Source organism: Corvus kubaryi, unplaced genomic scaffold (genome assembly GCF_017639235.1).
Source record: "Corvus kubaryi isolate FWS band 111438036 unplaced genomic scaffold, C.kubaryi_AGA036_p1.0 split1-131, whole genome shotgun sequence".
NCBI lineage: Eukaryota > Metazoa > Chordata > Aves > Passeriformes > Corvidae > Corvus > Corvus kubaryi.
The window spans coordinates 17460119-17485291 of record NW_024582073.1 but is presented as its reverse complement, the minus strand read 5'-3'; the positions used below and the strand labels follow the sequence as shown (position 1 = coordinate 17485291).

General features: G+C 40.7%; 1 long non-coding RNA gene across 1 annotated transcript in view; it reads right to left on the bottom strand.

The window, feature by feature from the left end:
* The window catches only part of LOC121676561, a 124729-nt gene that overhangs the window by 46396 nt on the left and 53160 nt on the right, over nucleotides 1–25173 (bottom strand). The window contains exons 5-6 of the long non-coding RNA XR_006020506.1: nucleotides 4176–4248; nucleotides 3865–3906 (exon numbers count right to left, since the gene is read on the bottom strand). This is a non-coding gene — a long non-coding RNA (uncharacterized LOC121676561). The remainder of the gene's footprint in view (nucleotides 1–3864; nucleotides 3907–4175; nucleotides 4249–25173) is intronic.

Genomic DNA, 25173 nt, shown 5'->3' with positions numbered 1-25173 from the left:
TAAGATCTGCTGATCCTCTTTTGAGAGTATTTTAATTTATTAATGTGAAGAGACCTTGTAAATTCACACTTAGTGATTATTAATTTCCCTTCTGCTCTAGACAGTTCTGTATAGGGTGTCTCATTTGAAGATATTTTTTTTAATCTCTGTTTGTCTCATACTATTAAACGCTTGTCTTCACCATGCAGGCAAATCTTGCTATAAGGATCTTGATACATGGGAGCCCAGAGTTTATGCTTGAGGTGGTATTCATGGAATATGACAAGCTTAAACATAGCTCCCTGGAAAGACAATACACACCAAAAAAAGTAGATTGAGCTGTAGGATATTGGCTGATTATCCAAAATGTATAAATATTGATGTAGCAGGTTGAGCAATATGAAGGGAAACTGATCAGAAGTTGCACAAAGCTGCTCTAGAGCCGAAATCCTACTTAGGTAGTGAATGTGCTGCCATCATACCCTCCTGCTCTCACTCTCATTCAGTTATCCCTGGCTGCCAAACAAAATAAATGGCACATCTCTTGTGAAATCACATCTACATTAATATTTTTTCACTATTTTTAAATTGTCTTGTATATATTGTTGCTCTTTAATTAGACATGGAGACAACATGGCAACAGATCAAACTGTCGGATGGTTTCTGAGATTCCAGATGCTTATGTCAGTGTCATTTTCATTTCCTCAACTCCCTTTTTGCAATTTAATTTTTGGATTACAGTTCTGAGGCTCCCTGCTACCAAAGCATCCATCCTTAACACTACTCCCCACGTGAAATAAACCTAAGGTGATATTGCAGCCTCTATGCCATGCTTGCAGCCTTGCAATTACGGCTGACACTGCTCCCAAAATGGAAAGTATGTTTATAAGTTTTTTTAAAAAACAGAAAAAGTTCTGTAAAAACATCTTCCAGATTAATTTTTTTTCATCAGATATACACATAAAGAGCCTCCTAAGTTCTGAAATTGGCAAATAATGATTAAAAATTCATCGTCTCCATATTGGCTCAGATGACAGGGGGGAGAAGGAAAGTAGGAAACCAAAAATTAAAAATTACTATTCCCTAACATTTCTATTTTAAACAACAAAATATTAAAGAAAATATTTCTCAAAAAGATAACTTCCAAGGTAAAAATTTCAAAACAAAAATCCAGTTATACCCCCTTCTCCTCAAGCGAGTTTTTGCCCTTTGCTCACTCTCATCTTCTACCACTCTGTGTCCCCCTTAAATTGCAGCATGCCAACAGCAGAGATTTGCTTTGTCCTGATTGTTGTATAGACACAATGCTGAATATAAAAATACAGCAATAGCAGCTTGCTGTTCACGCATGTTCTGAAGTATCATCTCTTTGTCTGAGACAGAGGAGACCAGAATTGTAAGATTATCACGGAAAGCAAAGCCCTAAGTAGGAAAACATAAGGGCCAGTGTAGCTTAAATTATCAAACAATGTGGTTTGGGCGGGGTTTGGGTTTTTTCAGATTTGTTTGCAAGCCAGAGATAACCACATAGTTTTACATCACTAAATCAGAACTTTCAAAGCCAAAATAACTTCGTAAAGTACTTAAAGGCCACAAATTTTTTTGATGGATTCTCATAAAGGAGAATGAAGGTTAAATCCATACAGTTTGCTTTGCAGGTTTTTTTTTGCTTTTTTGATGACAGAACTGAAGAGTCCTGTTGAATTTAATGATTGAATGAATACATAAGTCAATGTAATATTATATTTCTGTGAAACACTATATGTAGATGAAAACAAAGTAAGTGCCAATGTCAAGTTCATCTCTGCCCTGCCTCCCCTCTGCTTCCTAAGTCATTACCTAGTATTTATTTACAAGACTGGAGAAAAAAAAATACCTTGGAAAAATAAAGGCTTTGTGCTCAGGTTCCAGGCATGAAATGGTGTCCCACTGTGTCATTTTGGATTTGAGGTTTAAAAGCTTACAGCATGTTTGCTTGAACAGTCCCATTTTTTAAGAAGAGGAATTTAGTTCTTTGGAATCTGACAGTCTCAGAAGAGCTGCTCAGATGTTTTTATTAATTAGTTAATATTTGTGCAATGCTTAAAGTATCAGGCGTTGTATAAATGTTAAGCTATGGAATTTGGTCCTACAATTAAATGGCAATTATAAACAATGAAAAATACATATTTATATATTTGCTAGGAATTTACGTAAGTATGATATATTTGATAGCTTAGAAGAGAGCTCCTAATCTATCCAAAGCCATATAAAGTTTAGGGATATGGCTAACAGCCTATTTAAATAACATAGCAAAAGTCATATTTTCCCTGGTGTTTCCATGTTAGTCTTCAAGACTCCGATTAAAAGCAATTTAAGAACAGAACTTTCACATCTGATTTTCCCATGCAGTTGCCATCTACTAGACCTCATACACATGCAAAATAGAAATTTGCCCCTGAAATCACATTAAGTGTGCAAATTAAGAAAAAATAGACTGGACACACTCAAGCTTGGCTTAAAACCTAAAGTCCTGAATGCTTCCCGCTCATCTGTTGACATTACAAAAGATACAAGTATCAAAGAAGCAGAAGAAAATGCTGAGTGCCTTGTTACTTTTCCTGGCTTTTTCTTCTACATATGACTGTCAGACTGTTAATGAAAAGACTCTTAATGAATCAACACACTCACAACAGTGTCACTAATGAACTACTGGTAACTGGAAAAAGAGACTAAAAATATTATATCTCCCTTTAGTGCAGAGTTATATTATCAATATGCTGTAGCCAGAACTGTTAGGCTGAAAAATGCATTTACTTAAGAAAATAACATCATGAACCAGAACCCGGGTAACAACAGCACTCCTGTTGCCAGAACACACTTGTAGTTGGTGGGTGGCTTGTATAACTTGAGCGCTTAATTAAGTGTGTTTTTCCAATAAATACATTGGACATTAATTTTTACTGATGGCTAAATATCTGCTAAGTAGCTATCCTGTTTCTTAGGCAACCAGGCTAGATTTTAATAACTTGCAGGACAAAAGAGCAACAGGCCAGTAGAGTCTGGTAAGGATGTCAGCATTGCCATTATAAACCCCATTTTAGCACTGGGGAAGGGTACTCTAATTTGAACATTAAAACATGCTGGGGGTAGCTTTATCCAGGAGTGATTTTCTGGTTTCTGTTTTTCTAATAAGAGCCATTTGCATCCATTTGGAAGAACCTTAAATGTATGCAGCTTGCAGGGGGGAGGAAAAAGGCTTAAACAGAGAATAATAAAAAAAAAAGAAGAAAGTGCTAAACCAGAGTGGACTTAAGGGTTTAAATGTAGTATTGAGCCTCAATGTTTGACTCAGAGAGGCTGATGCCAGCAACAGTGAAGCTGAACAAGGATGGGCCCAAGGTCAGGTGGAACCTTCAGGACAGAGGTCTGTGCTGTAAAACCTGGAGGTGCTGATTTACAGTGATGCCATTGTTGGGCTGGGAAACCAGAGGCGCAACATGCTGCTTGTGATGGTGGGCTAAGGCAGCCCTTTGGAAGTAGAAAATTAAATCAAATCCCTGGTCAGTCTGTAAATCCTAAGGATACAGTACTCTCTCTCTTCAGTGGGGTTTGTGTGTTAAGTTCCACTGTTGTAGGCACATTCTAATTCCAGATCAACATAAATTTAAAATAGCCTTCACTTCCTTTGCTAAATATATTTTCAGAAGTTTTATGTGTGTTCTGGATCAGCTATGAATCACCCATTCCATATAAGAGCATTTCAGGTATGGAAGAAAATGGTTCTCATATATTCAGTAGTTCGATATATATTTAAATCTTGTAAAGTTGTTTGTAACAAACAGTTTTATAACTAAACTACATTATTACTATGAACTCAGCCAAAAATATGTGTTTTAAAGCTACCTGGGTACAAGTTTACAGCAGCAGTTCAGTCACCATCCACATCTGTAAAAAATAAAACAATATAAGATAAATAATGCATGTAGGAGAGGCTGTCAAAATTCATTCGGGCAGTTCCATTTTATACACATTTCATTTCCTAGATTTTAAATACCGAAGTATTGATTTATATTGTCATGGTATCCTAAATGTACATAGAAAATAGGCTTCAGAGACCTTACAGACTTCCAAATACCCTCAAACAGTACAGATAATGTGGCTTCTATACAGATATTCTTATTTTCAGGGCTTTTTCTTTCTTTTTTTTCACTTACCTGTACTTCTAAGATCTTCTACATATCCTTTTTCATACTGTTTCAGGCACTCTGTACTCCTTCAGGGTCACATCTGAAATTAGAAGGCCAGGCAGTTACTTGTCACCCAATCTCCCAAGAGGGCATGGAAAAGAACTATCCACAAAAAACCATGGAACTGCTCTCCTGCAAGAGACTGTGCTTACAGACCTTGTAGTGAAAAATAAGTCCACTGACACACAGAGAAGGTTCAGTCCTTTGTCCATCACTAGAAGAAGCCAGCCACAACATAAGAGGAACTGAAAACCAGAATTTTTCTAAGTAATGTTTATTCAAATTTTCCTACTCTTTCTAAAAAGGCGGGAAAATTATTGGAAATATTTTAAGTGGTAAGTCCACTCAGTCCTCAGCAAGTCCATCCATTGCCTTCTCTACAGGATTGCTGCTTCTCAGGGGCACTGACTGCCTTCAGCAGCATTTATAGACACGTGGTGGGCCTCAGCTGCAGATACATGTGGTAGTTCATAAGGCATTATGTCTTTATTTTCATTTGTTGCTGGAGAACAGAGTCATGCTATTCTCATTTCAGAGAAGGAGAGCAGAGGCACTGGGACTGAGGGCTTGAATCAGACACTGGTGACAGTGGCCAGAAGCCTGGCAAGTATTCAGCAGGGCTGCACCCCTGGAGGGCCATCCTCTGCCATCAGCCAAACCTGCCTGGCAGACTAAAAAGCAGAGAGAGCCACTGGGTGTAACATTCACATGGTTACAGCTTTAATTTTGCCAGCTCCATCTAGTGTCACAGTGGGCAAAGCTCCCTGAAGCTCTGGTGCCAAGCAGAGGTTGAGGTGAAGCCTTCATAGCCATCTAAAACTTGCCATGCAGCTATGACTCTCACTGCTTTTCCCCAAAGCAGGCCTTGGTGCCCGTGTATGCCAAGTTGAGGAACAGTTAGACACTTCCCTGGCTATTTGCTTAGTAATGAGAACTCTCATATTATTTGGCCACATTTTTTGCAGAGTTTCTGCCTCCTCTGTTTTACTGTCAGAGACTTGATAGCCAATTATATCCTTCAACAGTGAATGGGAACACTGTTCATCATGTCTACATTCCCTATCAGCACTTAGATAAAAAATCTTATATATTTATAAAGGAGAAGAGAGTAAGTCCCATCAAAAATGACATGCTGGGATTTCAGGAGGAAACTTGAACAGCTGCTGGATGATATAACCTGAATAAAAGTAATTAAAAGAAAATGAGTTCTGCCCTCTTGTATCCTCCTGACTCATGCCTCATTTTCTACTTCAGAATTTAGGAAAGCAAATGTCTATTTCTGTGTCCATCACCAGAGCGACATCACAGCAAGTTAATTAGAGCACATGACAGAGATGCTATTTTTGCCTTCAAATAAAGATCTTTCTGTTGCATATGAACATTTTTCTTTCTGAAATACAGAAAGAAACTTCTTAGCTACCAGCTCTCTCCCAAAGGTGTATAAAAATTATGCTTTTTCTACAGCTTGCAAGCTTCACGATTAGAATTGTCAACCGTGATGTATTAAAGAAGAAACAGTCAGACTTGACTGATCAAGCTTAATTTAGCCTTATGTTTGTGTTTCTGAAACATGGTAAACAATTTTTTAGCATGTACATGCTCACTGACTTGCAGACAAAAAACATTTTTTCTTATTTGAATAAAAATGAAATCTACAAACTCATGACCTGTGTATTAATTAGGATTTTTATATTCCATACTGCATTGATTCAAGGACAGGCCTAAACACTAACATTTATTTATATGCCTTGATAAAGAATATCTCAAGCATTTACCACAGATAAACACTGTTGATGCTAAAAGCCATATTTCCCCCTCAGTTTGGTGTCTGTGTTGTCATGTGGAAACAGCAATTTGTATTATATGGGGACTTCTCTTGACTGCAGGATCCAGAGTGCCCCTCTGAAATGTTTGTCTAAAGCTGGATGCCCAAATTCATATTTAACAATCTGAAACCGTTGAGTGAAAACATTATTCAAAAGCAGATTCCATTGATCATAATTCTTCACTATCCAAGCTCTTTTTCCCTTGGCCTTTCCTTACCTTTCACTCCATCCTCAGAAAGGAGGGCCAGCTGCACCCAAGGAAACAGACCTTCCACATAGCTTAGTTAGATGTCTTGGTCCGTTGGGGGATTCATAGCAAACAAATATCACCAGTAATTTATAAAAGGAGTTATGCATAAGCAGTCATAGGTCAGGCAGCTTGTCCTTTTTTTTTTATGGAGATAATGGCCCACGCTACTCCATCAGTTAGCATTCAGAAGGAGGACTCAGCTCTAGTTTTTATCTTGATACTTTACTTACAACCTAGCAGAAGTACTCAAAGGAGGCCTTGGATTATGGCTTCTGTCTGTCTTGAAGTCTTAGGGATCCTAGACCAAGTGATGGTCTCAAGCAAGGGCCCACATTTCTCTGGCCAGTGATCCAAAAACCTACAAAAAGCCATTTCCAACTGGGAGACCACATTAAACAAACAATAGGGTGAGAGATACAGTATATGGAGAAATGCTGTTAAAGTACATGACCAGATGAGGAGAAAAAACAGAACCATTGTGATAGTTTTATGGACTTTGTGAATATATTCCTAAGTGTCACACAATTTTAACATTGCTCTGACAGGTTAATATGTGCAACTTGTCTCCAGGGGCTAAGATTAAGTAGCAACAAGCTGAAGGGAAAAGCATGCCAATAAACGGTGAGAAAATTTTTTGCAAGCAGTCTTTCTCTAGGGGAATACTTTATTTAAGTAAAAGGGAAAAAATTGCAACATGTACATGATTAAAATAAGACTCACAACAGGCAAACTTTATTTATTATTTTAACAATGTGACGTGCATCCCCAGTTACTTTCTTTCCAAAAGTAACATGATTTTAAAAAAAATTCCAGCGCTTGTGTGCTTGATCTCCCTGTGGCTACTACCCAACCCATGGAAATATTTGTCCTACATCACATACAGGGGTAGTCCAGGCCAACAAGGCATGGCCATGATCAGGAGAAAAGGACTTCAGGGAGCAAGGGATGCAGGAACATCCCAGCAAAAAGCACAAGGCATAGGTGGTATCTGAGCTCTCCTAGTGGCAGAAGGACTATTTGCTCTACTACCCCAAGATGGGCAGTGCCAGGGCTGTTCCTGAGGGAACTGAGAAATGGAAGGAGTGAAAGGCAGGAAATGAGCAATGCCAGAGTAGTACAGTAACACAGTTCTTGGGCCACACCAACAGTACAGATCCATAGTGATGGCAGGGATGCTATGAGCAAGGACCAGGACTGAAAGGCGGGAACACCAACAGCCCACACTGAGGGTGCAGGGCAGAATCACGGCCACAGTCACGCAGGGACCACTGGGTGTGGCAGCACAGGAGCCATCCAAGAAACCTGCTCCTTTAGTAACCCATCATAATTGCTGTTGAACATGTCCAGCTATTCTGAAACATGAGTGTCCTGAACAAACTGCTTTCATCAGCTGAGGAGGCATATTTTCCAGGTTCTCCCAGTCAAGCCAGCTCATCTTTATGTCACTCTTTGATGTAAGGGTAATGTGTTTTTAAGAGACATTTCTCAAAGAGGGAAGAGCAGTCATTTGGCACATGAAAGAGAGCAATGCCGTGACAATAAGGGACTGCAGAGCACAACGTGTAGCAAGAGCAGAAGGAACACAAAGGCAGAAAAAATAGAAGGTACCTTGGAGTAGAGAAAACAATAAACAGCAGAATCCATAGACAAAAACCCCAGTAAGGGTCCAGGAGACACACTTGGGCAGTGGAGGAAGTAATAGAGAAGGACAAGAGCATCAGCCATTGGGTGGTTACACAGGCTGACAAAAAAGCACAGCGCTGCCAAAAAAAATGCTGCTGAGTGGCCTTTGGGCTGGGGAGGGAAAGGTGGGCTCACAGGAGAGGGCATCACCCCCTGCAAAGCACAGGGCAGCCCTTGTCCTTCACTGGGCTCAGGTGGTGGGTGACAAGTCTGAGCTGAACTGCTGCCAGGAGTGTAGTTGTAATGTTGAATTTAGATGGGAAAGTAATGAAAAGCAGGAGGAAAACATTTTAGTACCATTAATTAATTGGTTTCTGTATTATTTTAAAGTTCTTGGATGTTTTTTTCAAAGACAATTAACTCAGCTTTATGTTTCTAGTAAATAAAACTCTCCATTTTGAAGCAGCCACTTTAAATCGGAGTGGAAGAGGAAATCAGACCCCTAATTCTGACCCCTACTCTTCAAATCACCAATTTTTTCCACAGCAAGATTAAATGCACCGTTGTTGTTCTGCCAGCCCTTAACGCAAATTAATGACTTAAATTACCTTTCATCTCACCTTATAAATTCTACCTTGAAGCAGCAGAAAGCCCAAGGGCTCTTGCATAACCAGATGAAGACAAGTTCACTGCCTCAAATCCTTCCCTTCTTGCTCTACTTTACATCAATTCTTTATAAGAAGAGGTCTCCAGGGCTAACAAAGGAGCTGGCCATGCAGCAGAAGGTGCCGTGGGACTTTCAGAGGTAAAAGCCCGTCTCGCGGTGACTCAGTGCACTCCATTAGTCCTAGGAAACGCAGGGCACATCGAATGCAGCAGATGTGCCCTCACTTGCCAGGCTTCAGACAAATGCAATCAAATCTATTTTAATCATCTATGAAATGCAAATGCGTTCCACTTGCGCACCCACAAGATCCATTGTCTTCCTCACTGAAGCATGAGATAATGCCAATTAAACGCCGTTGCTAACTTAATAGGTGTTCTGATTGCCTATGGGAAATTATCTTTACTTTTTTATTAGTAGTAATATAAGTAGTAGTATTTCACATTGCAAAGATTTTTAAATGTTTTAATAATTGCACTTGGGTTTGTTTGTGTTCTCCCTTCCACCGGCTCAGTGGCCAGCACCTATCCAGACTGAGCAGTGAAACCTGTGTTTGCACTCAGAGAAACAATGCTGTGTAATTCCAAGTATTAAAAATACTCTTCTCAACTTCTTCTAAAGGGCCCTAAACAGAAGTGACAGTTGCATTAATCTGCTGGCAATTTCGCTCACACATGCAGGCTCCCGTATATGCACACAGCCCCTTTGTTATTCTGCTAGAAATGGCCAGGCAGCTGTAAAGATGTTTATTCTCAGACCCACAATGAAAAATGTTTGCAGTATGTATGTAGCCTACAAAGTCAAGAATGATAAGCATTTAAATCAGACTGGCCATGCAAAGTCAATATTTCGATATCAGAGGAATTGGTTCTTGATCTAATGCCAGCACTGTGTACTCAATGTACTGCAGAAAAATCCTTGCCCAGTCTTCCTGCCAGCACACTGTTAGGGATGACAAGCATGCAGTTATCTGATAGAGCAGATATTTGTTCCAAAAGACGATTTTCATTTCAAAGACAAAACATGAAAAGAGCTTACTTGTGGGGAAACCAAATACTGTATTGTCCTCTTGATAAATCAAGCTTTAGAGAAATAATGCCAAAGAGAGCAGGATTCTGAAAAGAACTTCTGTAGCTCTTTTCATGCTTTTTCAGCTACTCAGCTGGCTTAACTCTGCCAACTAATAATCTTGTGTTTTCCTAAGATGTGTTGAGAAAGAGTTTATTTGCAAATAATTATTTAGTGATAAGGATGCATGTCTGTTTGCTTTTAAACAGTTCCTACAAAGCTAATTAGGGGGTTTATCATAGAACACAGGGTTCTATATGGTTTATACCTTAAGCTGCTAATTATGGGATTTTCAATAACATCTCTTTCTTTCCTTTGCAGAGAACTAAGACAGTATTACTAAACAATAAAAGCCCTGTTTCAGTGAAAAAGGCGACATTTCTTCATGTCGCAGTCTTGTCAGTTCTCTCATCGCTGAATTTACATAAAGTAACCAAGTATGAGTAATAACAGACAGGAGAGGGAAACATCTTCACACCCTTCGAGACCAGGGACTAACACAATAGTCCTTTTATACTCTGGAAAGACATCTTTGCTACTTGGCCGCAGACCTCCAGATACACTGTCTAATTACAGTTAGCAAGCAGCATGCCCTTGACACAACACAGAATAAATATAACCTGCCCTTTCAAGTGTGTCACTGTGCTCAATGCTTATGTCTTCACACTACTAGCCAGACCTTATACAAAGAAACTTAACCATGCCTGTACCCACAAAAATTAAATAGTATCACATTGAATGTTACTTTATTTTAGCAGGACATCAAGAGGGATTGACACCAAATCGCTACCATCCAGCTCCATTAACTGAGGGTCTACCTCACTCACAGCTCTTCCTTGGGGCATAATAATTACCTGCATTCTTTATTTCACTGCCAGTCTTTTATAAAAGTGCAAATATGGAGTGTCCATACAGTTTCAAAGAAAAGTTAAAGGTAGACTGTAGAGAAAATTAATCATAAGCATATCAGGACCTTACTGGGATGCAGCCCAATTAAATTCAATACACACATCCACTGTGGAGGCCATTAATAAGCTGCTAAAAATTTCTGTGTGTCCCTGCTGGGCTTTATACAAAATCTTGCCCCTATAATGAACTCTGCAGGCTTTACAGGTGGGATTTTCAGAAGTGTTCAACACTGATCCAGATCCACTCTCCTTGAAGTCAGCAGGAATTTTAACCATCAGTGTTAGGGGGGAGGTAGGAAAAGGTCAGCCTTGAGTGCTTTTCAAAATCCCACCCCACCAGTCTGCTTAAGCCCCACGGAACTCTGAGGGGAGAGAAGTTTTGCTGTATTTATAGCACAGAGTAAGGAGTCTTTATATACAATGAACATCAGATTATGTGCTGCAGAAGAACAGAATATTTTTGCATTGTTTATCTGTCAAAAGAACCAACCTTCAAAAACAATACATAAGCCTACATAAATAAACCAATCATTCCTACCCAGGGAGTGTAACTGTTTGTGCTCCCTTGTATAGCCTAGAGACCCAATACAGCTATTGATCTGGTTCCTTAAAGAGAAAAACGATCAAAATCCAGAGTTCTACACAAGACTAAAATGCTGGAAAAAAAATATAAAACTTAATAGAAAAAGGCCCTGAAATTTTGAAAACTGCTTGCAAGGTTCAAACTCTCTGATAGACTGTGGGAATCCAGAGGAAATAATAGCAGTACCACTAGTAGGTTGTTGATTCAGGCTTCAAATTAATTATAAATTCATAATTAATTATGAAGTTCTACCCCTTGCTCTGCTTTCCTGTGGCCTGGGGAAGAGACAGATTCTCAAAAGCTCAGAGTCAATTTCCGTTTTATTTTTAGCCAGTCAACCTCACAAAAGGTCTTACCTACAAGTTGGGAACTTGCTCTTTTATATTCCATTCATGTATAGGCTAATCAGCTGGTGCAGTGATCTGTGACACTTAAATAGAAAAGATGCATATAAAAAGCAAAGGCAGAGCAGAAGGGGCCCAAATACTCTGCCAGGGCCATGGCAAGGGCAAAGCAAGAGGGGTGTCTGCACTCAGCAGCTCCTGCTGCTGTTGTGCCCTGAGAAATGGCAGCAGTGCATGCCCATGGATGAAGGAGGATGTGGCAGGACACTGTGGGGTGGAAAGCCACAGATTGCCAAGGCATCCTGCAGAGATGGGTGCTCATGACCTTGTTTCTCCCAGCAGCATCCAGCTCCAGCTGGGAAGTGAAGAACTCACTTGCTCCATGGTGCAAATCTGATGCACTAAGAGCCAAATCTTCAGAGGATGCTCGTAGAATCGTAGAATGGTTTTGGGTTGGAAGGGACAGCTTCCACTAGACCAGATTGTTCAGAACCTCATCCAGCCTGGCCTTGCTGGGTCTTCTGTCCTTGCACCTAAGCCACACTAGGAATGGCAAAACTTTTGTTTCTCTCTGCTGAGTTTCTAGCTCTCTGCACTTAAGAGCGTTCCACATTGGTGTTGGTTTTTTATGTGTATTTATTTTCTAGCCTTTCCACTAGCACACATCTCACTAAGAAGCAGGATCTGTGAGGAAAAGGGGTGGTGTATCCAGCTCAGCAGATTGAAATCATCTTTTGTTTCGGTCATTACTGAAAGATGGAGTGGTAATACAGTTTTCGCTTACAATTACAGAATCAACATACAGTAGCTAATTAACCTTAAAAACTTTCAGTGTCCAGTAAACACTGATCTCTAATCCATTAAGTTTATTCACTTCAGGACTGAGCAGCTTGAAATAAAGTACTGTCCTATGAATCAGCAGCCTTTTTGTAGATGACAGGAACAAAAATTATCCAACCATGTGGTATTTCCAGCTCACCTGGAATAAATTAGTAGTAATTCTGAAGAAGGATAAAGTGGTTTGGGTAAGTAACACCCTGGTGGATGTTTAGAATGAAGAAATGGGCATCCATTTGCTAGGTCTGCCTCCACTTTCCTGTATAATCTCAAGAAAGTCACTTATCTTGTTTTAATTTTCAAGTTTAGAAGGAATATATGGAGCTTCTCATGCTTGCCTGGTCTTCAGAGTATAAAATGTCTTTAAACATATGTATGTACAGCACTAACAACATAGTCCTGGTCCCGATTGGAGCTGGTGGCTATTATCTTAAGAAAAATCAGTAAATAAATCATGATGTGTAAGAAAGCCACGTGGTCTGAACCCAATGGCACGTGACCAGAAGATGGCAATATTTGAACCAGAGGACTGAGGCAAGCGTCCTTATGGGTCATACACATCACAGGTCCCCCAGGTTACCCCCACCTCCTTCTGTCAGTGATATGAAACCTCCACAACTGGCTGAAATCACCTTCTGAGCCAGGAGTAGGAGTAGGTAATTTAGTTTCCATGGTAATGCAGTTCTGGACCATTCTTAAACAGAAGCTGCCAAGTATGACAAATGGTAGGTGCTGATTTTTTTATGTGAACAGCTATTCACTATGAATTGAAATGAGATTGCCGAATTCACTTTCCTTGGGACTGGAGCTAGGGTCAAAAGCTATTGTTACATTCAAGCCATAGTCCAAAACTAGCACTTTAGCCACCCATCTCTAGCTGCAATATAGAAATTTTTAAGTCATAGAATAAAAATGAATGACTCAATATCAGAGTTGTCAAATATATGAGACAGATTTACATCAAGCAATTCTAAAATGCTCTGTAGCCATGAATTAAAGGAAACATATGACAAATGACTCTTATTCATTCCCTCATGGGGAAGAAATTCTGTTTTAAGCATTGCTGAATGTTGTGCAGTTGCTATTATATATATGTATATATGGAATCTGCATTAGGATAAACACATGAAATGATAAGGGCTTGAATTCAACTAATTTTCTTCCATGAGCCACCACTGTATAATATGCCACAGTAGGTTTTGCACTCTGCTAATCGCCCCAAACAGTACGTAATTGGTGTTGGAAAATGCTGTAATACTGTAATTAGTAAAATGACAAATAAAAGAGGAAAAGGCTTTTTCATTTTAGTCTTGTTTTCCTTCAGAATAAAGCAGTAGGAAGAAAGGTTGCCAGATCAACTGTTATTTAACACCATCTCTGCCATAAAAGCAGCCCAAAAAGCAACTGTTTTGCCCAGGCTGGAGAAATGGGGGGAGGATGATCCCGCCACTCACCACCCAGCTGAAGGTGGGTTAATAGGGTGCTGCTGGACTGCCTGCAGTGGCTGCGTGGCTGGGGCTGGATGGGCTCCCCCAAACTGCCCCAGCAACCCCAGCAGCCAGATGGCATTGAAGAGCCATGAGGATTTACGTACTGGTCCAAAAAGAGCTATCTGTGGCCTGTCTGCGAACCAGCAGGTTCTGCATGGCAAATCCATACAAAAGTGACTCCTATAAAGGTTCTTCTTCATATTAGTGATTCTTCCTGCTTGCAATGCTACCTTTGACAAACACAAAGAAGGGAACAAAACATTGTAAGCATTGGGGGAGGAAAAAAGTGAGGCATTCCCAGCTCATTCAATGTTGAAAGGAGAAGAAACTCAGCTGAGAAGCATTGTGAAAAAACAACATTTTCTGCCTTTATAGCACCCTTACAAACTCTGGTACTCAAAGCCTTTTGTGAACATTCATTAAGTTCTGCATTAAAAGGGTAGTTCTCCCCAACATAACCTCTGTTCCTTCTCTGTGAAATGCCTGGAATAAAGGGTGCTCACACACTGTTTGTATTTTCGGCATTTACATAGACACAGTTGATAGCACCTGGAATTGAGATATGGGCAGGTGAACGGGTTTGTTTGGGGTGAAACTGGGAGTGGCTTTCAGAGGCAGGGAGAGAAAATCTGGGCACAAAATGGGCGCAGTGGCTCTTCTGACCCACCCCAGAGCAGACATGGACTCAGCACACCCATGAGAGTCTGCCAGCAGTGCCTGACCCTGCACCATGATCCCCCAGCCTGCCAAGACTGGCAGCCTTCTGCCTGTGCCCTGCCAGTACCTGCCCTGCATGTTCCCTGGAGACACTTCAGTCTCATTTATGACTCCCAGGAAGCAGTGGCAGGTCTCACGGGAGACCTGAATGCTACTGCAGTGGAGTGGTGCACTTGCTATGAGCTGCAATGAGTAGTGATTCCCCAAAAGCTGACTGTCAGTCTCAGTCGAGCAGTTTAGCAGATAGCTAGAGCTGAAAGGGAAGTTGGTTTGTCCTTGCTGTGCTAAGGAAATGGGTGGTGGCTTTGGGTGTCAACCCAACAACTTCTTTACCGATCACCCGGACCAGGGGTGGACAAAATTTAAAGGACTTAATACTATTTCAGAGCAGGTTGTTACTACTATTTAGAAACCAATCTCTGCAAAGAATAGCAAGTTTTTGGCTGGCTGTCTCAGCACCAGACACTCCTGAGTTCTGTATAAATGGACATCTAGGAGGCAAGAAATAGTGTGGATTACACCACTGGCAGGGAGTTTAACTAACACACATGAGCTAGTAACAGGTATTAAGAGACAGGACTTCCTAAATTGCACTGGGGCCACTGCTGGTCTTCACAGCTTCTGCAAGGAATTCCAGAACCTGTTGTCACTGGCGTAACAGGTTAGTATTAGGCAAGCCTTCTTCAGATAACTCACATTGATGCAAAATGTTGTACAATCTTTAGTTTTGCTCTTTTCAGAAGTGGAGACTTTGTTTTCATCCTAATGTTATGGTTAAAAATGGGCTGCCTGTGCCCCTGTGTGCCACAGACACTTGGGAAGTGCTGAACAGGTAACTGGGGAAAGCACTTGCAGCCCACCATGTAATTCCTTCCCTGCACACAAAGAGGGAATATTTGTGGCCTGCTGACACATAGCACTTCAGAAAGTCAGGAAAATTTGTAGGACAGTGAGTAGGTGCTAGAAATCTTTGCCTGGAACCTTATTGACTATCATGAGTTTCACTTCTATGAAATGCTCTTACAACTTCATCCACTGCCTCTCCCCTGCCTCATCTAAACAATTTTCTGCAAGAAAAAGGGAGCAGTAGGAATCTGCACACTGCTTTTCTTAGTGGTCTTTTTCATTTAACTTAGCCACTGGGCTTTATTATGCAGCCTGCCTGGGACAATGCATTAATAGTCTCATTCTACCAGTGTGACAGAACAACAAAGAGCCCAGTATGTGCTGAAATATGCACTCCCCTTGCTAAGCCTGTAATCCTAGCTTTGATATTTTTTTGTTTAAGCTATCAGCACAAACCTAGTGAGAATGAATCGGAAATCGCACGCTTAATTTCGTCTTCTGCTTGACTTCCATCTTTGATCAGAGACTGAAGAGAATGGGCTGAGGGAAGCCCATGGCTTCCTCCACAGATGATGTTAAAGGACAGTTTGTCATACAGAGTAGCCTCCATTTTCTTGGTCATAACCACAAAATCCCTCCTGTCCTTCCTGTAATTTCCTCAAGAAGGACATCAAAAGTGCAGATACATTTCCTGAATTTGGGCTGCTGCTGCCATTCTACTCTAGACCTGCTGTGTCACCTGCTGTGACCTTTCCTCCAGATGCAAACAAATCTTTGAGTTATGGCCCCAAAATGGGTGACCCAGATGCAAGACTCAATGCAGAGGGGTTTCAGTGCGTTGCTCACAGCACCACCACAGATCTCCTCTGCCACCATCCTCCAGCCTTGGAGTCAGTGTGCCCTTGCTCATTTGCCTGATATTCACCATGGGGACGCTGCCACTGCTGCAGCTGGGAGCATCCATCAAGCTCTCCCATTGCTTTGACAGAGCTTGAAGGAGTTGCCAGACTACAGCTGCTGTTTTCCATTCTTTGCTGTTTAGAAGCTGTTTGCTAACTTTTAAATGAACTTCTGATGCTGATCACGCAGTCCCCACCTTCTCTGACTCTGCAGGATGCCAGAAGATGGACAGAGGGTCATAGCCCCGAAGGTGGTTAATCGGTGCTTGTGTGAGACCCTCTGGCCAGCTCACAGCACCCTGATTGAGTGAGTTGAGCCTGAGGTGAAGCAATTACTGTAAAAATGAGACAGATCATGTGGAAAGAAGGGTTAAGGGATGAACGGTGCACGGCTTTACTGCAGAGGGAAGCAGAAAGGGTGGAAAACACACACCCAGGGGACTGAGGGGCTGTAAAATCTGATCACTCTTCTGCTTCAAGGACATTCATGTTGCAAGGTAAGGAACGGCAACCAACACCAATCTGGGCAAGCAAGCTTACCTTCAAAGTGTACGTGAGCTTATCTCCCTGCTAAGGTCAACAGAAAATTCCCATTGAGCTCATGAGGGCTTGGATTTTCAATTAATGCAAGGCTACTGGACTTGATGTTCAGTTATGAAGCACTTGTAATTATTAACTTATCTCTTCTCTGACTACCAGTTGACTTCTGAAGGGAGATAATATAGCATAGCTTAAGACTGAATGTATATTTGTACTTTAAAACACCATTCTCAGTGATATGAATTGATGTACCATACTCTTCTGGGCCAGTTTAAGAAGCAGCATGAAAATAATCTTACTGGACACATAAAAATGAACTGTAAGTCTGCATGCTGGAATCTAGTTACTATACCATTTTACTTATTGTTAACTTAAAGCCTTTTTCTGGTGTTAATTCATAACTGTAACACACTTTCCAAAGACAAAATGCTAGGAGTTAGTTTTTTCCAATCTTTTAAAAATGTTGTTTTACAAGCAAGATTCAAATAGTCTGCACCTGATGTTTCTAGGACCCTGAGAAGTTGCAAAACTCCCAGTGTCTCAACAAGTTGCTTTTTACAGCAACACTGTTAAGTGTTCAGAAATTAGTTGTTTGTCTCTTCCTCCCATTGTTTTTTAAATCCTTCCTTAAGTATTAAACTCCTGTGAACAGTTGTGCTTATGCTTTCAGAGTTACAGAAGTCACTGGGTACTACGATGAAGGACCAATTGTTCTAGCACAGAAAGCTCCATACAGAGCTACAAGTGAAGAACACTTTTATTCCCCTTTGCAACAAACCACTTGACGTCAAATACAAAAATTATAGAAGTACGGCGGTTCCCTGGAAATCAGTGTGACCCCAGAAGCAGGATTACTAGAAAACTACTGGAATATGCAGTACTTTCAAAGATGAACCATGAATATTGTCAAAGGGCAAAGAGATACCTGAGGAAGCAGCTAAGCACAAAGACATTCCAGGGTACCAGCCATGGAGGCTGGAGGTAGCCAAGAGCGGAGGTGCAGGCGCAGGACGGGAGAAGTCAGAGGGAAAGGGAAGTGCTGGAGATAGGCTGACCAATAAGCCACACTGGCAGCACATGTGGCACTGCTGATAAGTTGAGCCAAGGAGAGATGGAGATCAGAAGACAACACTCCAGGAGGCTGGGAGGTGATGTTCAGATAAAAGTCTGTCAGCTGTGTCACAGGGTGAACATAGGTGAGGGTTTGGCAGCACTGTTTTGGATCATTTCAAGGAAAAATAGTGAGAAATTGGGTCAGCCAGGTAAAAAATAGTCTGCAGTCAAGAAGGAGCAGATCTCAGAGCAGATCAGCCAGATCTTGGTCACAAGTGAGAGAAGAGGAACTACTCTCTGAGACCAGTTGATGAAAGCCCCATCAGCTTTAAGTAGTTGCCCAAGTGTACAGGGAAGGAAGAGAAGGTGTTGGAGCATGAAAAACTGAAAAGGAGATGGTCATTTATTCCATTTAAAACCTGCTTTTTTTCTGTAGCATTCCTCACACAAATACTAAGCACTAGAGAAATATAAACCATTACCTCTTTTTTATAGGTGGGGCTTTTGCACATAAGAAGATGAAACAATTTCCCTAAAGTTACCCAGCAGCTCAGTGGCAGAGCTGACAAATGAACTCAAGGATCACAAATCCCTGTCCAGTTCAGGTTTTGAACCTTGTTCTCCATTTGCAACTAGTTTAACAAAAGGAAAAACTGTGCAAGTTGCTTGTAATTGTCCCAAAGTCATACATATAATCATCTTTAACTGATGAACATGTTTCCTACCCTTTGTTTATGCTGGTTATTCATTAGTGATCATTTGTGGTGTGAGAAGCCAATCTTACAGCATTATTTTTCTTGATAACCCTGATTGGGTACCAATTTTCTTGAAAAGCTAGTAGCTAAAAAGGATGTTCATTCCTTCATTCCCCAAATACATCAGAGTAAAATCTGTATTCTGCACAGGTGCTTTCGACCAGTCATCAGAAAGCACGTGTAGTTGTGAGCTAAACACTCAAAATCCAGCAATTATTTGCGATGTCTATTTTGCCACTATTGGGCTGAAAGACGAAGACAAAAGAAGAGGCTGTTCATGTGCTGTCATGGGGGAAATGGAAAGAGGCTGGCAATCACCCTAAAATGCACAGAGGTTTTTCTCATATCATACTGGAGTATGTAGGCTCTTGAGCAATGGCCATACTCTGTAAAAAGCCACTTTAAAAGGATGTATCTTGACTCTAATGCATTGCCTATGCTGTGCAAGGAAGTTATTTAGGAAAGAAATGAAAGAAAACATCAGAACATCAGACAGTAAAATGAAAGGGCAAACTTGGGACTGCATCTTGCCATCTAAATACTCTCCCTCGTGTCATGTGAATGCCCTGCAGTATCCTCCATGATCCCAGCCACCTCTCCAAAAAGGCATAGCTCCTCTCATGGGTTCTGTGCTTTCTGCATATACAGTGCCTTGCATCACATCTAGGGCTTTAAAGGCCTGATCCAAAGTCTATTGATTCCATCTCAATGTCCCAAATCAAGGCTGGAATAAACACATTCAAACATTTCTTTTTTGCTTCACCTTGAATTTCATGCATGCTCGGCCCACCAGCCAGCCTAAAAATCACAAACTGCTGCCTGTAACACTAGTATTTTGTCCACAGAACAAATGCTATCAGTCTTCATTGTCTCCACAGAAAAAGTTTTGATTTTTCCATTTCTTCTACAAACAAAATGAACATATAATTTATGTTTGTGAGCAAAGTGATTTTATGGTATTTCTCTTTGTTGACAGAATGATTGGAATAAAATTACATTCTGTTGACAAAAAAAAAGTGATGAAATGTTGCTTGTGCATGTTAGGAACAAAAGAGTTTGACAAAAAACACAGTTTGCCAATGGGACATAGTAAATGTTTTAACAAAATGAATTCTGTCTGTCTCCTATTTGTCCTAGGAATGACATGAGAAGTTTTTCCAAATCCGCTATGTCAAAATAAAATATAAAAATTTTACCTATAAAAAGACTAAACACTACTTTTATAGAAGCCATTCCTTCTAGTGCTTTAAGCCATATTGCTTTAGGTCACATCTCTTTTTTCCAGAATTAAGTAATTTTTAATAGAGATATGTGGGATCCACATGTTTTGGTACCTATCCATCCTATACACCACCATTAATTAACAGTAGTAGGCTTTCATATTTTTTTTGATTTTTGGTAAATTGGACAATGAAGTAGAACTTTGTCATTTTCAGGGATACTAGATATGTTCAAAGATAACAGCATTTGTCCTTCAAAGTCATCAGGCCTCTGACAGCAACACAAGTACTCACATAATTTAATTCTTTCATAGCCTAAGCAACAGTCTGACAGCATCTGGGAAATGTGTGCCAAGCTATTTTCTCTTTGAACTTTGATTCCTGACATCTTTACATGGACATGAGCTCATATGAGGATGGACAGAAAGGGAGGGGAATCTCTCTTTGGTGGGCTCAAGTGAATGAGCTTAGACAAGGCTGATTTACCCTTGGTAGCAGAGGGCCTTTAGGTTAAAAGAAATTTGATGGCTCTACGGGGAGTGGGATATAAAAGCACAAGGCTCAGAACAAAGGGAATAGACTTAAGTCACCATCATGAAATGGTTCAGCAAAAAGCAAAGAAAGAGCCACTATGGAAGGTTAAAGTGCAAAAGAACAAAAGCAAAGGTTGAAAAAAATTATGTAAGCATCAACATATTAACAACAAATAAAACAAAAAATAAAACTTGCAGCATAAACAGAGCCATCTGCATTGATCCTTCCTTTCTTGCTGATCTTTATTAGGCCCAAAGGCTATAAATCAGTCCAGGACAAGTGCCTGCTCCTGGCCAGGGTGATGGTGAAGAGCATGAACTTTGCTACAGAGCTGGTGCGTGGGACAAGCTCGAGGGACAGACTTGGCTAGTTTGGTCCCTGGGATGTGCATAAAAGGTTGCCAGTGCTTCCAGGGCTCAGGCAGGCAGTGAAAGGAGTCAACTTTCCTTCCAGACAGACAAAAATGAAAGAAAAACATTGTAATCCCATTAGCACTGGTGGATTTCTGTCTGATCTTCCATCATGCAGAGGAATACCATCCCCACTGAAAGCATTGGGATTTTGGCCATACCCCACAGCATATCAGCGAGCTAGGACATGAAGCACCCTTAAATCCATTCAATTCCCTTGCAGCTAAGTGAGGAGATACAGAAAGGACACGGAAGGAGTCTGGCAAGATCCTACAGTGCAGACACACTTTCAAATGTTCACAAGTTTGAGCTTTTCAAGTCACTGTGGCTTCACACAGTCAGAAGGACTGCAGACCTGAGGTCTGGACTTTAACATCATGGGCTAAAGAAATCTGTGATCTTGGGGCCACCAAAGACCTTGTCAGACTTTTTTCTGGCATTCCAAGGTCATGGTAAAGTAAATGATGTTTAGTTCAACTGTGTATGGGTTAAAGATCTGGAGGAGATCTGTGTCTGTATGGATTGGCCAGTCTGCACAAATATTAACATAAAAGCAGTAATAGAAATTTACATTTATCAAATGTCTCTTAGAGCTAAAAATGCAATTAATTGCACTGCTTGCAGGAAGGCTTTTGTTCTTTTCTTCCCTCCCTCTCTCCTCCAGACCCCCCCCCCCAACAGTGAGAAGAAGGGAGCTAATGTGGTAAATGTTTTTTCCTCTGATTTTTCCCTTACAAAAGAATAAATGATATTAAAAGCTGAGAAATGTTCAAACATAATCAACACACACATACATTCTAAAGAAAATAGCAAATTAAATGCAAAGCCTATGCTAATGCATCATCCAGGTTGCGATTTTAATTGCAAAAAGTCAGGAAATGTAAAGTTATGGTTCTCTCAGTAATCATCACTCAGCCCCTTGAACACAGGTAGGATTTGTATTCCAGGCAGTGTGCGGCGTTAACTCGAACACCAGCGTACATATGCGTTCTCTGCCTTCATTACAGTTGCTGGGGGAACCATAATTCTGCATTTGCTGACTTTTGCTCAATTAATTTTTCTCCTTATTGCTGTGCTACAAGATTCTTGCATTTAATTTCGCTGTATTAAAAAAACAAACACGTAAAACAATGAAAAGAAACTGGAAATTTCCATCGCATATTAAAGTAAGGAGATAATCCATTCTGTCTCTGCATCCTAAGGCTTGTGTAGGACCACACAGTCATTTTAGAACACAGGTACATGAATAATAATAATAGCAATAGTAATAATAGTTAATAATAATCACAATAAATGCACAACCTGAAGCTTCACCTCATTGTGAAGTGAGTGCAAAAAGGTCAGGGAACTGGCATGCTCTGGACAATGCCTTTTTCAACCCACTGTGGTAACTACTTATATTGCATTTCTTTGCAATGAAGGCCGTGCTGAGGTCCCATGTTCCCACCAAAGCTGTCTCAGATGTGTTTCACCACAAAAGCAAATGCTGTGCCCCCACAACCTGCTCAGTACTTCAGTACCTCTGAAGATAATTTTGTCTTTAATCCTCCAACTACATGCTGGTGGTGGGATATACTTTCCTGGAAATCTCCCTGGTCAATCTGCACTAGCAGCCATAAAAGTAATTAATTCTAGTGGTCTGAAAAATCGGTTGGAAAACAATGCTTAGAGTAGGTATTTTCCTACTCTGTAACAAAGGAGTCATCACTCTCAGCTTCTCCTCTGAGAATATATATTTGAAGGCACACTCGGAAACACACTAAGTAAGCCTCACTAGCATTATTGATGTGGTCTCTTTGTACCAGCAGGAGTCCCACACCATTGTGACTTGTCCTTACCCACCTCTCATCCTCCTCTGGGCTCCTGAAATGCGCCCACAAGGATGTATTGGATGTTTCAAGGTCAGATTTCCAAAGTGGCTGAGAGATATGAAGATGAATACAAACCCACTCAGAGTTTAAATAACTGAGCACTTGGTAAATCCCACTAATCCCACCTTTCTTTTAAAGCTCATATATATATAAAATCTATTCCTAGGAAAAGCCATAGCCCAGAAGTCATCATTCTCATGCAAACTGTCATGCCAGGGGTTCTCTTTTTCTCATAGCAGTGGGTCTGCTGGTCAGACAAATCCATTAGCCCTAGCAAGAACAGCCCTCACTCAGAAGATGCATACATGTAAGTCTCCTGAGCTAAGATGTCACTATTGCCTCTCTGATAAATCTTGGCATTTTCTTCTAAAATTGTTCCATATTTTACAGCTTTATGTTAGCTAATGTGCAAATGGGAAACACAAGTGCCTCCTGTCCTCTGTAATGTCTCTTATAAACTCTCATGATGGAAAGAGTGGGATTTGTGCTGATAGATCAGCATAGCCACGGGTGAGCACTGGCCTCCAATTTATAAAGAGCTATCAGATATCCGTGGTGTGTTCACATACTGTGTTTATTGCCAACAATATGGGAGCTTTTACCTTGAAAATACATGAAACATTTTCTAAATATAGCTCTCATTAGTACTTACTTGTTAAAACTACCACTTTTTGTTATTCAGATCTTTCTTCTTTCCTCTTTTACCTTTTTCAATTGTAAAGAGAAAGGAAATAGACTTTTTAAGATGGCAGAGAAAGAATTATGGAGAAAAATTCCCATGGGCCTTTGGGGCTTTTCTGCTCCTTCTCTGAAATACGTTTATTTGGTTGATCTGTAAGCCTCTAGGTCAGCCTGTTCTTTGGACTTTGAATGCAAAGAGCACATCCAGCCAGAGGTAAGAATCCAAGGTCTCTGGCAGAAAACAGCATCAGACAGAATACATGGCAGCTCCTGAACATGCCAGAAAGAAGAAATGGTGTTGCAAAGAGTGCAAAGTTCATTCAGCTCTATTTTTGCTTTTTGCCAATTTTCCCAAACCGTAGTCAAAGGAGTCCAAATTCTCTGTGAAGTCATGTCAAACCTATGGCTGACCCACAGCATTGTACCACTCCTTTCACTCATTTCGAATACAAGCATGATGGTCACACAGTAAAAAAATCAACAGAGGTCCCCTGATCTAAAAGATGCAGGAATCTTTGCTTTCAGGCGTATGCAACATGCAAATAAGACAGTGAGCCAGGGAAATAGGTCTAACGTAGGTCATGAAGAGAAACACTGGTTAGCAGTCATGCAGACTTTGGACATAGTGCTGTGAAGGGCTCATTTCAGTGGTGAGGAACCCCCCCCCACAGTGGACCCAGGGAAGTTCCATCACAGCAAGGAAGAAGTATCACCTTCTTGCTCTTCTTATGGAGGAAAAAAGCTGAATTAGCTGAAATATGTCACCAAATAGAAAATCTAGATCATTAGTGGAGTTAAGCAAGTAGGATTTTTGGATGTCCTACAGGAATCAGCTTTTATAAATATCCATGGTCATTTGAGAGGACCACTGGCAGCCTTAGGACTATTAAAAAAGACATCATGGAAATCGGTATTAGGTGCTACCTGGAGTATGGTGCTTGCCTAGTGCTTTGTAGCTCAAAAGAAGGAGGCAGCAAAAAAAGAAATAAAGAGTCCAGAGGTTCAAGATGAGTGAGAAGAGGAGGATGTAGGCAAGGTGGTCACTCAGGCTGGGTGCACCCAGGAGGAGGCAAACACCAGGGGCACATGAGGAATGTGCAATAAATTGATAGATGAGGGCAGCAAACAAGTTGTGTTTGATATTCTCAGGACAGCACAAGATTTTCACCAAAAGCAAATGGAAGTCACTAGTCACTAACAATGACACTGTAGACAACTTGCCACAGCTGGTGCATTGAAAGGTTCCCAAAAAGGTGACATGGGTAATACAGATTTATATGTCAAGAGGGGGAAAGATATAGGAGGCACCAGCCAGCTCCTTCAGCAACCCCCTTATGAATAAATTGTTTCTCTTACTACTGGTTGTACCTATTTTTATTTAAAATAGACTGTCCAAGGACAGGCAGTGTATACCTGTGGTGGAGTAAAGTTATTTGGAAACTTTCCTATCCAATTTCTGCTTCAGATTTCACTTTGAAAATCTAGCAATTCAAAAAGAAACAAAAGCATCCCACCGAATGATACCAAAGGACAAAGTTATTTCGGGAATACAATTTTAATCAGTGCAGTACCAGCATTTAAATCTGCTGCCGTACTGACATCAGTGGGGAAAAAAAATTAAAAACAAGGAGTCCAGAGGGACTGGCAGTTTTGGAAATTAATCTACACCTGTGTCACCTTAACATGGGATTACTGCAATTCACTCTTGATGCAGAAATTGTGGGGGAGCAAGAACTGTCAGCTCGCTTATTAGGATGAGTTTCACAGTGAGTGACACCTCTGCTCTGTGATGTGTAATGGCTAACAACCAATTTCCATCTGACTCCCTGCATTAGGGACTCAGCAA